Genomic DNA, 16,002 nt, shown 5'->3' with positions numbered 1-16,002 from the left:
ACAATCAAAATGACAACATTTCTGGTACAGTAGGAAGGGTTGATGTCAACGCACCCATAGATAAGACGACCTGGCTATAAATCCTTGAAAGAGAGCTATACAATTAAAAACACTAAGCACAAAAATTTTTTACTTTCTGTTCACCTGGCTTTTTTAAATAAATCAGTTCAACACTCATGAAAAAACACATGCAGGTCACTTCACGCAGCAAGTTAAGGAGAATTGAACATGACTCCTTTTAGTACAGAGAAAAAAAAAATAAAAGTACTCGTAAGCTGTCAATACACAAATAAACATTGCTCAAACAACTGAGTATAGAATTCACTTCATCCAAAATGTGAAAAAAAAAAAATGAGAAAATGGTTACAGAGAATACATGCCTCCTTTTCATTTTTTTTATATACACCCTATGCTCCACATGCAGTGTATAATCTTTTCTTTAAAAAAAAAATGTGTTCTTTTAATATATGAAATAATGTTAAAGGTTCCATTAAAGTGGATCTTATTGTCTTCATTGGAGAACATCAACATCATGCTAAATCAAACCTCTAAAATTTCTGAACTTTCTGTATCCGCGTAAGTAATGACACAGACATTAAACCTGTTCAATTAACTGTACCATAACAGGAGATAGTTTTCTAAAATTGCTACTGAATTTTTGTATATGTAATTGTTTTGGATGAGCAAATGTATTTTAAAGAAATTACCTCTTTTCCAATCAAGTTACCCATTATCTCTTCTGACACCCATTTAATTGGCAAGGATTCAGCCACTCTTTCTAAATAATTCCATTTCCTAAGTACTAATCATTTAAATAGTTTTTGCTGTCTCCTATCTGAGCATCTCCAGGATAACTTCAGTTGTTTTTCCTATTTATACCTGATTTACAAAAAAATATATATATATATATTAGATGAATGAAGGACCTCATAGCTTCCAGCCTCAAAGCACAAAGCAGAAGCAATTAGTTTATACACAAATGCTTTATCAAAAATATATTAATATTTGAATCAGAGGTAATCTCTAGTTTTACAACACCTAGTACAGGTTATAGCTCTCAGTTTAAGGTGAACTATATACATATAAAAAGCAACCAACTAACTAGTATACATTGCTTAAGTATATTTTTTGCTCATTTGTGTCTTTCCCCCTCCTCCCCATTTTCTTTCTTTTCCCTTAGTGGGGATGGGCAAACAGAGCTTCCACTTTCATCAGTTTTCTTGGTAATTTATAACCCAGAAGTAACATGTTATCATAGAAGTTTCCACACATTATTTCCTCTATTAAAATCAATCTGCATTATGTTTCATTACCTTGGTTTTGCTAATGCAAAATACTTAGGTAGTTAAGAGTACTGCTGATGGTGGGGATAATCATTTTGCAAAAAAATAATCTCAAGGGTCCTCAGAGTGCTGCAGATTTACCAGAGAAAACACCTATCCTATTACACTTAGCAGTGTTAATTTAAACACTTGGAGACATAAAAAAATTTTGCTTGTGACAGGTATTTTAAGTTTGGCATCTTTTCAGAAATTAGAAGAAATCACACTCAAGCACTGTTTTCAAGTAAAGATAACAGCACAAAGCTTAATTATCTATTTATTTGATAGCTTTGTAAGTATTTAGAGTTCATATGGTATGAGTTGGACAGTGCAAAAAGTAAAACATCCTTTAGAAGTGTTTCTTTTTATAAAGAAAGTAGTTCTCACAGAATTACAGAATGGTTGAGGTTAGAAGGGAACTCTGTTGGTCCTCTTTTTCCAATGCCCCTTGCTCAAACAGGGTTTTGAGTCATTCTTTTTCATGCCTTCTATTTATTTTTTTTTCAGCACTCAGATTCAGCCTTGGCTTCTTCAATGGGATCTAGCAATCTAATGTGTTTGTGTTATGACCTCTAGGTTCTAGCCATTACAGTAGGCAGAACCAACTGTATTGGTATATGAAAGTCAACCTGTTTGACAGAAGACATTTGTTTAAAGTAAAGCATACTTAACTTGACAAAAAGAATTTCTTGCACTCCGTCCTACCTACAGTTACAGATTTGCCTAAACCCTTGAGCAATTTTGTTCTCATCTTCTGTGTTCCACCAGTACCAGGTCTCAACTATATTGCTTGAGAACATAGATACTGCCAGAAAGATATAATATCGGTAATACTAGTTCTTGGTTACTTGCTAGACCCCATAACCTGACCTTCACCTTTTTCAAGGAGATAATACTAATGATTTCAACCTCACTTTGAAAAAGCTCAAAATTATTTTTGAAACACCTCAAGTCATGCTGCAAAAGAAATAGATTGTTCCTTCCTTAATATGCAATGAAGTTAGAGTCTTTTCTACTTTGTCAGAGTTATTCCTGTTTTCCTTTGTTATTCTCCAAATTATTAGAAAAAAAAAATATCACTTCAGGATCTAGCCGGTGGCACTGTGATATTTTAACTATCACCCTTGCTGTTATAGCTGAGCGTGTTCCATGTTAAAATCAATAGCAGTAGTCAAGCCACTAATGTGAAAATGCAACTTCTATTTTCAGTTAAAATCATGAATCCCCATTTTCCATAGCAGTTCCAGAATCTGCAGTTGCCATTCTTATCACTTTTACAAAGCTTTTAAACATTAACTGCATTAAATAATTGATTTGACATTAGCTAAGTAATCCACTGACCAAAGAGAGAGAAACTGGAACTGGAAAATGATTCATTTGGAGGTTAAATTAATTAAAAATAGTACAGTAGTGACACAATTTAATCTCATACTTCTCATGAGAGTGTGGAATCACTCACAGCTGCAGCAATTTGTGATAAATCCATGGAGAAATTTCACGATAGAAGAGGAATTAATTTGAGTCACCCCTAAGAGTATGTGTGTTCACTCAACAGTACCTACATTAAACAATATTAAAAATACACAAATTGAATAAACCAAAAGAATCTATCCTTTGAGCTAGCATGTGATACATACCATCCAATATAAAGATGGATGGTATGTATGGAATTATTTGCATCAATAAAATTTAGAGGATCACAGCAGTGACTGGGTGGACCAGAATATTCTTTACTGTCTTTATCTGTGTATCTGCTTCCTTGAACAGATGAAGCTTAACCTTTATATTCTATTTTTATCAGGATACCTCTTACTTCAAAAACTTGAAAAAAAAAAAAAAAAAAGTGGGGGGAATGACTTTAAAACATGTCCCAGGCAAAAATCTGTATGTGTTTTAGGGTCAGGTGGAAAAAGAGAGAAAGATACAGAGCTGGGGACAAGCAGAAAGAAACAGGCTACTGTGCTAAGTAATCTCAAAAATACAACTACTAAGCAGCAGAGCCTTACCCAACTCAACAAGGAAGATGTACATTGGAAGATCATGCTTACTATGTATGCATGTATGTTTGCATACAATGAAGCACATAAGCTATACATGTTATACTCATTCCAAACTATTTCTGACGCCGATGAATGAAAAAGCCAGTCAAATATTTTCTGATTAATGAAGGAGCTCTTATATTAACAGACTGATTATCCTTTGATAGGAGCTTGATCATATTAAAAAACTCCCATTATATTACCTGAATAGTTATAGCTTGAGCTCTAGCCCCCTGATGAATGGGTATAAGAAATATTCAATATCCAATCTTCAAAAACAATTTAAAAAAATCTTAAAGACTGCTTTATGTGATTCAGCTGCAACCACCACTCAGACAAGAGCAGAAGCAAAGCAGGCTGAACTGGAATAATCTTGCCAGGTTCTAGGCTGCTCGTGGGATGGCTCAATGAGGAAAAACTGCCTTTTGTAGGAAGAAAGAAAGAAACAAACCAGTTCCACAAAGACAAGTCCAAAATATGTTTAAAATGGAACTCCATTTGCTATCTTTAGACTTGTCCAAGCAAGCCTATGTGAAATTGCAAGAATGAATGAGATAGAATGGTAGAACGTTGCTCATATACTGAATACTGATATATATATATATATATATCATATGTATATATACATATTCATATACTGAAATTACTACCAACTCACAAGTCTAAAAGAATAGAGAGCGATCTCTGGGCCTGAATTAAAAGAGGAGCAACTGGATTCACAAACAAATTCAGTAGTAAAGAAACATCAGAAATAAGCACAAGAGGGAAATACAAGATATTCCAACTACCAGGAGTGAGGCTTCTGCTGTAGTTATTGATCTCTCCACTCAGTTCTTCTCTGCAGTTTAATACAAGTGCTCCTGAATACATGAACCTTCTAAAGTAAGGCTCTAACTATCCAAGTACATGGTGTATTTTGAGTGGAGAGTTGAGCGGAAAAAAATACAGAAATAAATGTAACTTGGAAGATTCTTTCCTCCTGACCTCTTAATAACACAAGGCTGATGACAGAACCTGTTATACCTTAGAGGCACATTGTAATAGAATACATCTACAACTGAAAGCCAAAGACGTTTTTGCAGCTTGCACATATATAATCTAAATGGCTTCAAATTTACTAATGCAAGTCCTAGTGACAATGTAGCTGTGGCAGCATAGGTTGCAGCATGAATTGTACAATTCTGCCCAGAAGCCAAGGTAAATACTCATGTTAAGCATGCCATCTGTAGAAAAGAGATAATATTTTGTCCTGCTGTTGGTATTACTGGCAGAGTATGTTACATGTGTGAGCAGAAACTGAGACTATGGCTTATGGCAACAGCCACATTCGCTAGGTGGTACTGTCAGACAAATAATAGTAATGCTAATAACTAGAAGGAACTATTAAGATGAATCAATATATAATGAAATTATAATGCATATGTAAAACATTTTTGTCTCTTCATTGAAAAATTATGAACCACAGAATACAACTGATCTGGCAACACAGCTAAATTGTTATTGATTTGCACTGACATTTTTTTCTCCCCTCTCCTTGACAACATTTCTAGAATTTTTAGCTAACCAGATATTATGGCTCATAGTGAAGATGAAATCTATTATAAATTCTGCACATCTGCTGAGATATGCCATTCTGAAATTAACTGTCTTGAAACCTACATTTGAAGCACATGAAAAGCATTCAATTTCCTGATATGAACTCCTCTTACATCAATACCTAAATTTAAGATAGTTTGCACTCTTCTTCATGCTGCAGAACAAAAAAAAAAAAAAAGTCTCTTTCCTCTGGGATCACAAGAAATCAAGACTAGTATTTTTGAACAGTTGCTCAAAGAGGAAGTCTTCATCTGAGAAGACTGACATTTAAGTGTCCGAATAAATCAGTGACTTAAGTTCTAAATAAACATATGACACAATCAAGGCTTTTGAAGTCTAAGTCATGGAAATCCAACAATTAAATCTAAGTTTTATTAGTGCTAACGTCATTTCCCTTGTTTTTTAATAAGGGATTTAAATCTGCTTTAACAAGGATTTTGGCATACATTATAGACTTCTAACAACTAGTATAGGCTAGTGAGCTTAGGCATAGATACTCGGGAACCACAAGTACTGCAGTTACTGATTAGAGATGCAGGCTAGCATCTCTGAAAATGATATTTCTAACACAGATTTCAAGCACGTAAACAGGCAAATACACACTGACAAAGTTATAGTAACAAGGAGAATCTGGTGAATTATCCATGCACCCAGTTATGACACAGATATTATCAATTATAATTTGTTTCAAACAACATTCATTCTAGGATGTTAAAACCTCTCTTCCCCCCTCCCCCCCCACCTCCCCCCCGCTGTTGGAGGTTCCTGTTGGAAAAAAAACATTGCATTTGTCTCCCAGGCACTGAATTTAGCTCTATGTTAACTATTCTCAAACTCAGAGATCTAGTGATATCAGATACAAGCATCACAACTACTAGTTTTGATGAGGGATGTAACATTTAAACTTCTCAAAGTGGCATACTACTGCCTGATTAGTCTCCTTCAATCCTTATCACTAAACTAACTTATTTTTGTCCTCTGCTGTTAAACCCATACTCCCGAATTTATCAGTCAACAATAAACCAATACCTATGTTATCTGATATCCTTAATGACACATTTCCTCATTAACTAGAAAAATCTACTTATCAAAGTTCCAGTCTCAGGCTTTGGCAAGATTTACACACAGCTAATAGACAGGACAGTACTGGGTCCCACTTCAAAAACAAAACCACAATAACAGGGTTCAGAAAAATGTTTCCTTTGACCATCATCTGGCTCCTCTGGAGAATTTTAGCCTTGGACTACCGCCAGTTTTGCCTGGCCACCTGCTCATTAATACTCCCCCTTCTGTAAAACTTATGTGTTCAGGTGTTGAAGCTGGAAACATCTGACTAGAGAACACCCAACACAATGAAAAGTTGAGTTAATATGCACTACACAAGCACAGAGGCAGAGGTCTATAGTGCAGACAGGCCAAGACAGAAGTACGAGATTAACGTTACAGAACAGAGTACAACATAGGTCAAAGCCAGCAGTGAGTCATTCAGGGGACAGAATTAATTTTGGGGGGGGGGGGGGGGGGGGGGGGGGAGGGAAGCAGTTGGACTTCGCTGAGAATGTTGTGGTTTTTTTCCCTAAATCAGTATTTTTGGTTAAAATTACAAAGTCTTTTCCTCCAAATTGTTTTTAACATGAAAGTCAAGTAATAGCATACTAGAAAATTATTTTTTCTGGTACCCACCTCTGCAACTACCTAAAGTTAAAAGATAGAAATAATTGATTTTAATATGCTGCAAAGGACTTACATTTTTATCTGATACTTCACTTGATACTCAGGAAGAAAAGTATGTGTTACATTGAAGATGCTCCTAAATTAAGTTTCCTTGTACAAATTAGAAACTTTGACATTTAAAATGAATTTTAATAGGGTAATAAACTCAGAAAATTTCATAACTCCATCCAAGATATGAGGCATCTCTGACCTACCAACAGCTTACACTGAATGAAAATCATCATTAAATTCTCATGAGGCAGCAAACCAATAGATATTTTAGAGTTATTTATTTGAGTGATAAAAACAAATATGAAGAAAAACCATATCATCTATTTTTCACACTGTCTTTGCAAGGACTTCAGAAGAACTTCACAATATTGTGAGTATTTGCATTAAAAAAAAAATCTACTTTTTATCCTCTTTATTCCAAGGTAAAACCTTAAAGTTGAAACCTACCCCATTAAGTGCTCAGAACAGGAAGTAAATAACAAGAATGTCAATACTTACGTATTTCCTCCTAACGGTTCCTTGGAGTTTAACTTCTTAAAATGTGTTATTTGTATAGGTAACCTGTAAAATAGGAAACACCATACTCAGTACTTCTTGGCAACCAATACAACATAAATATAAAGCTTTAACATTATTTCTAAAAAAAAAAAAAAAAAACAAAAACACAGCTATAATCTGATATTCCATTAATGATGCTCTGAATATACATATTTATATGAAATTCCCTTTTTAGTTCATCTTTTCCTCAATTACTTGACTTATCCATCTAATTTTAGCAATCACTCTGCTCCTTTTATTGTAGTAACAGTTACACCTACAGTGATGACTAGGTTTATATTTTTGCAGTTTTAAGAAATGTTAAAAATTGGTCCAAAACAACAAATAATTCTGATTTACTGGCTATGAAGAACACGTTCATTTAAAGAGTTCCTCCCAGAAATAAGACAAACCTATAGAAGAGAACTAGACTTGTTACAACAGGTAAGTACAAAAAAGGGTAAGAAAAAAAAATATATTTTTTTTTTGCTACGAGAAATTTAAAAGTTCCTCTTCTAAAAACTGGTAGACAAATTGGAGTTTATTACACTGAAAGATGGAAAATATGAATTGTGGAACAGAATATTGGCGGTTTGCATCTGCAAACAGCTTTATAGAGGATGCCTCAACACCTTTCCAAAAACAGTGATTTAAAAAAAAAAAATTAAAAAAAGGGTGGAGTAAGTGAATGAACATTATTAGAAGAATAAAACATTCTTTATGTGACCAGAACAGACCTTCATTAGTAACAGGTTTCCTTTGCAAAAAAGCTCAAAGCAACAACAGACTATGTAAATCTGACTCCATACCTTGACAAGAATAGATATCAATTTAACATTACCAATGCCACACAAGGAAGTGAGACATGTACCCAGTGCATAATGCACACTATATTTAACAATAAGACATAAAAGGATAGATTTTCATTTATAAAAATTATTCAATACTGTTTAAAACTGATTCACCCTGTATGCCTTAATCCATATTATGAAAGAAAACGGATGGAGTATTTACACAAAAGGAAAAAAAGTCATTTGTCATATAACAACTTTTTTCACTCGTTTGGCCACCAAGCCAAAACGTTCACTGCTTATTCTGCCGTCATGGAAGCAAATCCTGCAGAAACTTGTATGTAAGGATTTTCAGGGAAGAGGCAGTATTACTACCTTGTATCTTTGTGAAATTTAAAGGCTAGTCAAACTTCTGCTGCAGGATTCTGTAAGTTCATTAACAGCATTACTCACATGATCAGTAATATGAAGAGCCCTTAAAAGATGCAAGAGAAATTCAGGTACATTTTAAGTTATTCCACAATTCCACACACACCCTTGGACACAGACTGATTTTTGCCATATTTCCTTGCAATAGACTGGTATAAAAATAAATAAATTAATTTTAAAAATGTGTTATAAAACTCTGCTGAAGAAAGGGCTTCCTAAAAGGCAGTCAAATGAGTTGCACATAACCACCTTGAATAGAGCCTAAAAAGTCAGAGCTGGGTGAGGAGTAAACACGCTATTTTCAATCAAGTAATTTTCACTATTCATTAAGGCCTCAGTGATAGGGTTCCCACTCTCCTCCCCATTAAGAACCATCAGGTACATCATTAATTAGCATGGGGTTTTTTTGTTCCCTCTCCCTCCCCACAGGTGCTATTTTTAGCATTTTCCCCAAGTCTCCTTGGACTTCTTTCCCAACTTATTCAAAATCACTTAGATGAGCTCAGAATGAAAACGTTTTCTTTTTTTCCTTATTTTTAAGTATATATGTCATCTGACCATCTATGTTTTGTAGCAGGCTAATGACCAAATTTTCTCATATTTATTCTGCATAAAATGTCAGGCATCATCCTCCTTCATGTTGTATATATTGAATAAAATTAGAAATGCAGTTTTGAAAATTGTTCCACATCCTCACACTTCATTATTTCACTGCTCTCACTCATCTTATTAAAAGATTGCTTTATAGATGTCTTATAATCAGTGTTTGTAGCTTGCTTTTTTTTTTTTTAGTATTATCAAAGGGTAAGGTTTATTAAAAAAAAATAATTTACTTTACTACCTGCCAGATAGGCTTCGCTTGCAATTAAACACCTGTTAATCCATCAAATATCCAGTAGGAAGCACAGAAATATTAGGAGACACACTACTCATTTTGAACGTGAAATCAGACAGAAATTTGGAGCATGATACTGGTGCAACGATAATAAATATTATTCACAGAATCAGAGCCTTTCCCAAATTTTACATTGCATAAGTGAAATATGCTTTTAATGTAAAGTTATTTCTCAATTTTTCATCTTTAACTGATCATTAACACTCCTAAGATATTGATAATGATGACACTGCAGTGTAGCTTTTTTCTCTTCATTTGACAACAAAGCAGAACAATATGAAAAGAGATACACATGAATACAAAATAAATATCTAAAAATAGCATTAAGAAGTTCTAGGATTAATGCCCTCAATTCTTGCACATCATGGAAGCTGATTTTAAGCAAATTACATTGATTTGAAGAGACAAAGAGCAGTAATAAAGCTGCAAGTTTCCTGCTGCACTAAACAATGATAATGACCCAGGGAGCAGAACACCATAACCACACTTGGGTAAGGTCTTTCAAAAGAAACAGGATGATTCAAAATTTAAGATTACAATATGCTCCTTCCACAAAGGAAACAAGCTCCAGTATTTATTCTTAAAATGAGGAAACAGCAACCTTTTTTTAAACAAAAATTCTGTACACTTACTCAAGAAAATGAAATTAGAATATTTATATTCATAGTTGTTAAACTGGGAAAAAAACAAGTAAAGACATGACCCCTGATATTTGTTTCTGCTCAATTTATCCACCCATTTTGACAAGCATCTAATTGAAAGCTGAAATATGAAGGAGACAAAAGTAGCACTGGCTACTTTAGGTGTAGAGAAAAGCAGCACATATATACAGTATTATTTTACAAGATCTTTCTCTTGTTTTGATGTATATAGGGAAAGTATGATATTTATCCTTGGTACTTCCATTGGTTATTGTCAAATACTGTCTGAATTTCAAGAAGTAAACTAAAATAAATGCTTTTTATTAACCATGAGGGGAAAACAAAAACTAAAATTCTAGATTTTCATAATTCTCAGCTTTTTTTTTTCTCTTATTGTTTTTCACATTCCTTGAAAACAGTCTTCTAATAAGAAAAACTGTCAATTAAGGAAACTGTCGTTTTGGCTAAAGCTTACCTTTGGGGTGCCATATTATCATTTTTAGTATTCTAAGCCTAATCAGGGAGTAAACCTGCTATGCCAGATTCTTTGTAAACACATAGCAAAACAGGGTAGCTTAGTCAAGAGACAGCAAAAGGCAGATGAGAAGTTTAATAGAAACTGAAAAAACATCCTTACTACAGACATGCAGTAGTTTTTGCGAAGCTGAAGCCTACACAGTGTTAAGACCTCCAAGATACCACCGTTAAAGAGATACAGACAAATTTCAATACAGACAGTTCCGTAACTGTAGATGCATTTAATGGGAACCACTCCGAAGTATAAATGGCAGCATGGCAGAAATCACAAAAGGTGCTTACTAGTATATTTAATTCTATACTACCATATACATTTCAGTAATACTAGTGGATGTAAGAGCTGAGTTGACATCTAAGACCAATGAATTATGTACCTTTTGTATAGACTGAGTTACGGGTCACCACCCATTACCCACACTTGCACCTCAGGATCATAAAGCCGCTATACCACCAACATTCATACCATTTCTTGGGGATGTCAGTAGGTGCAAGTATAGTTATTATTTATTGAGTCATGTTCAAGTTTATGTTTCAATGAAAGAAAAACACACACTTGACAAAACCCAAGAACAGAACCAGAATAAGTGCCGAAAGGAGCATTCTGAGAGCAGTTAATTGATGGGTTTTCAGACTAAGAGGTGACTAGAGAGAGTTGTTCGCAGCTGAGTGAAAATCAAAGTCCTTTGTTCAGTTCCTAGTGCATTAAGAGAAACAAATTTCTTTAGTCTTGCAAATAAATATACTCCTAATAACTGTAACATCCACTTCTTCTGGTAACTTCTGAACTGGATAATTGGTTAGGTTAAAAGAATAGTATTAAGCAAGTGCAGGATAGAAGTTGGCATCATCAGGGACAACATTAGCATAGAAAATGACATATGGGAAGTAATATATAGACAAATAAGAGATCCTAATATTTAATGCAGTTTTCAAGGACAAGGCTAGCTCTCTAGTGGAACAGAAGTTCAAGGGACTTTTGTGAAAAGACAAGTTTTTCTTAAAAGGAAAACTTTTATCGTATTATTAAATCTGTTACTGCCTTTGATCTCAACAGTTCCAGGAATTTTATCATTAATAAACTGGTTAGTGGGAACTGTACAGAGAAGTTCATGTGTGAGAAACAGTTTGCTCCTATGCTTGCTGTATCTTATTTTTGCCCTCTGATCCACAGTGCATTCTCCTGTCATACTCCTGTTGAAAAAGTAGGTATAGTATCTGCACTTAATCTATGACAAGAGAATTGCACAACATCAGCAACTCTATATGATGGGAGATGGGCTCATTAGTAGCATTCGGTAGCATGATTCCTGTTAGGACAGCATCATCTTATTCTACCACTAAAATGCATGCATCGCCTTATCCTGTTCTGGATCAAAATACTTGTTAATACACAGAACAGGATTCAGACACATGAAAGAAAACACAAGATTTCTGCCTTTTCACAAAAGTGTAAAAATAAACAATTTCCTTCCTCTTTCCTCAGAATAAAGGATAAAAAGAATTTGATAATAACCTAGTGATAAAGAGCTCAGTATAAAATCTGATTTTTTTCCTCCTTTCCCTTCAGTGCTAAATTAAGCCTTTTAATTACATCCAAATTCCACTGTAAAGATATTCAAAACTATCATGTTGTTCAATTTGCTCTTTTTTTTCCATGCCTTTCAGATTGGAAGTACTAATATCTTCATTGTAGGAATGGTCCTAATATCTTCATTGTAGAAATGGTCCTTTAGGTGTAGCTCCGGTGTGATTCTTATTTTTACCTTTTTTCCTCATTCCTCTTTCTCACATATATTCTCCATTACTTAAACTGGAACCTTTCTCCCTGACTTCTTTTCCTTTTAGAGTAACAATGAATTAAGAGGCTGTCAGAAGGATTTGATGGTCAGGGACCAACAAAGACATGAAGACAAAAATAACAGAGGAAGGGATGATGTGGGAATCATGGCAGACAACCAAGCTAGCTTTAGGGCAAGGAGATGTGAGGAAGAGGTTGCAGCAGAGGGATAAGGTCAAGAAACAACTGAAATGCAAGGACAAAGATCATAGAAAAAAAACATAGTAGGAACACGACTATAAACAAACTTTCATAGCTATGACCCTTGCTGTATGATGATGAGCCATTGTGAAGCCAGGTCCCCTTTATTTTGTTATTATGGGGACTTGCTGGACTGTTACGGGTTTGTTTTTAATTTAAAAAAATATATATATAACAGAAAGCTTATTCTTAAAAAGTGAAATGTGTTCAGAGATTTTAAATGGGTGATAGAGAACAAATAATTCATTTCTGAACATGGTTCTACTTGCAGTAAAACAATCAATACTTACTAGAATTTAATAAGGAACTTTTTAAAATACTTTTTTTCATTGCAGTATTACAGAATGAAATGGACAGAAGTCGCACGAACATTAAGCGATCTCCATTTAACTGATCAGTCCTTGTTACAAGGCAGCCTGGTTTAGAATGGAGAAAAGAGCATTAGTTACTCTGGACAAATAACAGCATAGTATTAGAGCATTTTGAGGATTCTAAAGCTTTTAGCAATGTTATAATTATTTGGAAATTTTCCAGTAAGCACTAAATATCCAAAATAGCACCTGCAGTCAGCTAAGTTGAATTATCTGTTTACCACTTCTGAAAGTTAAAATATTATGTAAAGTTCACTGAAAAAATTTAACACGAGAGACCAAACATCCACAGACCTTTTATATTTTTAATAAGTATTAATTTGATACACACAGTGTTGAGAAAAAGGGTTAAAAAAAGATGCAGATAGTTCTATCAGCTGGGAAAAGAAGTTTGTGTTAAATTTTTACTGAAGGAATTAGACTTTAATGGCCAACCTATGTAATATTCCATAAATCAGCAGCAGAGTCTGGCCAAAAGAGCATAATAGTGAGGGATTTAACACCATCGTCTTGCTAATTGAAAGGACCTGACCTCACCAGGGTCAAGCACTGCAAGTGAGAATGATAACACTGCAAATTATCACTGCTTTGCAAATGCCAGCATATTCTACCTGTAAAGGGAATATGACCAAGCACATTGAATTCTATTGATTAAAATTTAGTTGTCCGTCGTGTGTCGTTCCCCCTCCCCCCCCCCCCCAGCATACATGGTTTGTAGAAGGCTTAGAAACAGGGGGCAAAAAATAAATAATAATAAAAAAAGGTAAGAATGTTGGCATGCACCATCTTTTTCCCCCAAAATTAGAATCACAGAATGGTTGGGTTGGAAGGGACCTTAAAGATCACCAAGTTCCACCTCCCAGCCACGGGCAGGGATACCAACCACCAGATCAGGTTGCCTCACAGTAAAGAATTTCTTCTTAATATCTAAATTAAACCTACCCTCTTCTAGTTCAAAACTATTACCCCTTATCTACATCACTACACTCCCTGACAAAGAGTCCCCTCCCCAGCTTCCCTTTAGGTACTGGCAGGCTGCTGCTATAAGGTCTCCCCAGAGCCTCCTCCAGGCTGAACAACCCCAACTCTCTCAGCCTGTCTTCACAGGAGAGGTGCTCCAGCCCCTTGATCATCCTCACAGCCCTCCCCAGGATCTGCTCTAACAGGTCCATGTTCTGGGGGCCCGAGGGCTGAATAAACACAGTGCTCCAGGTGGGGTCTCACAAGAGCAGACGAAAGGGGGAGAATCACCTCCCTCAAACTGCCAGCTACACTTCTTCAGATGTCTCAGTCATTTAGAAAAATGAATAAGCTGTTCCACATAGCATTCATATTGATATTCAAGTTAGTCCTATAGTGTTCTGGGAGATGACAAATGTGAGGTTTGTAAGCAGTGATGTATATACACAGTATCGACCCAACCTTACAAACTGTACTCTTGGAGTTTTCCTTTACTTATACAAATAGTACCACTGAAGTGAATAAGACAACTTAAGCTAAAAACCTGAGTCATACAAGAAAGAGAAAAGAATCACATGGACTTCACAGTGTAGTTTTAAGGAGACTCAGTTGCCAAGATTTCTTCCAATATTTTGAAGAACAACATTCCAAATACACACAAGCAAGAGGATGCAACTGCTGGAAACAAGTTTCAGTTCCCTATGGGTGTTTTTTTTCCTTCGATAAAGGTATATTCAAACATATGCATACACGGAGAATTCCACGTTGCTGTTCTTGGCATTTAATTAGGGGGTAAAGGAAAACGTGCAGGACTAGAATTTTAAGTGTTGGTTTAATAACCTTTATCCAGCTCATTTCTGAATGATTTTCTTCCTCTCTAGAGAGGCTTCTAATGTCAAACACTGGTATTAAGGTAAGTCATGGTTACTGAAGAGGCACACAGAAGGCACATGACAAAATTATTAATTATGGGAAGGGAAGGAATCAGAGCATTCATTTCACTCCATAAATGTTCTTCTAAAACAGAATATTTAATATTGAACTCAAATACTCTTTCAGTAGCCAATAACCTTACTGGTGTCAATAAAACTTGGGGATTCAGAATGTCACTTAAAAACTGTTGCAAATGAGATTTTTAGAAGGTACTAGAGATTAAGAAGGCACAAAGATTATTTTCTTTTAAGTACAACAAAATAAATTGGGCATTTTTGTATCTAAAATAATAAGTTAAACCACCTCAATACAGTAATTTTAAATATACTCATTCATACGAGTTTGCTAATGTTCATTTTTCAGATTCCTCACTTTCACATCAAATATTAAGAATTGGTCAATATTTTCTGCTGATATCTGATATCCAGCACCGCATATTCTTACACCAAAAGTTATATTAGAATACATGATGTACTTAAAAGCAACACTAAAGGTGTGGTTTCCTTTTTTGTTGTTGTTGGGTTTTTTGATTTCTTTTGTTTTTGTAGTTTTTTAATACAATAAAGTAGAAAAACAGTATGGAATATATAGGAAGAAAATCTTTGAATTATACCCATCTATAACTTTACATAAAATTAAGTCACAGTTAATTATTTTCAAGATCTCACATAAAAGTAGTCTAAGGCAATACAGCAGTAATTTGAAATCCAATGAATCCTGTAGACTTGGCCTGAAAATCTGAGACAATAACACAGTGCATATATCAATAAGCACATTACCAAATCAAAAGACAGTTTTCCTAAGCATTCTAGTTGAGAGAAATTTAGGAGAAGCTGAACAGACAAGAACCCTTCCAGTCAAAACATCCCATGAAAATGAATTCGGTAATCTAAATAAATAAAATGTATAAAGCCTGTGGAATTCAGTGCCATTGGCTGATATTTCTTTCAAATACATCTTTTCATGTAGTTGTACATTATTTGGAGCCCAAACACCTCATTGAATTCAACATGAAACTGTGGAAACAAGTAAAACCTTTCCCAGGTATAAGTCTTATTTCTGGAAGCTACTACTAACAACACAGCATAATCACGAGTACATGCTATTAATCAAAAGTTTATATGTAAATACCAATTATAGTGTAGGGTAAGCAGATGCTTGATTTGTTTTGCCCCGAAGGCATCTATT

General features: G+C 34.8%; 1 protein-coding gene across 8 annotated transcripts in view; it reads right to left on the bottom strand.

The window, feature by feature from the left end:
• Positions 1–16,002, bottom strand: part of FHIT (fragile histidine triad diadenosine triphosphatase) — a 560,843-nt gene that overhangs the window by 482,510 nt on the left and 62,331 nt on the right. For 6 of the 8 annotated variants that reach the window (XM_067003237.1, XM_048073721.2, XM_067003234.1 and 3 more), the window contains exon 2: positions 7,181–7,243. The gene's annotated coding sequence lies outside the window, so the exon portion shown is untranslated. Of the gene's footprint in view, positions 1–7,180; positions 7,244–12,840; positions 12,967–16,002 lie in introns of those variants that run through there. The other 2 variants (XM_067003238.1, XM_067003236.1) reach the window with 1 other exon arrangement.

Source organism: Anser cygnoides, chromosome 10 (genome assembly GCF_040182565.1).
Source record: "Anser cygnoides isolate HZ-2024a breed goose chromosome 10, Taihu_goose_T2T_genome, whole genome shotgun sequence".
NCBI classification, from domain to species: Eukaryota; Metazoa; Chordata; class Aves; order Anseriformes; family Anatidae; genus Anser; species Anser cygnoides.
This window is presented reverse-complemented; position numbering and strand designations above follow the sequence as displayed.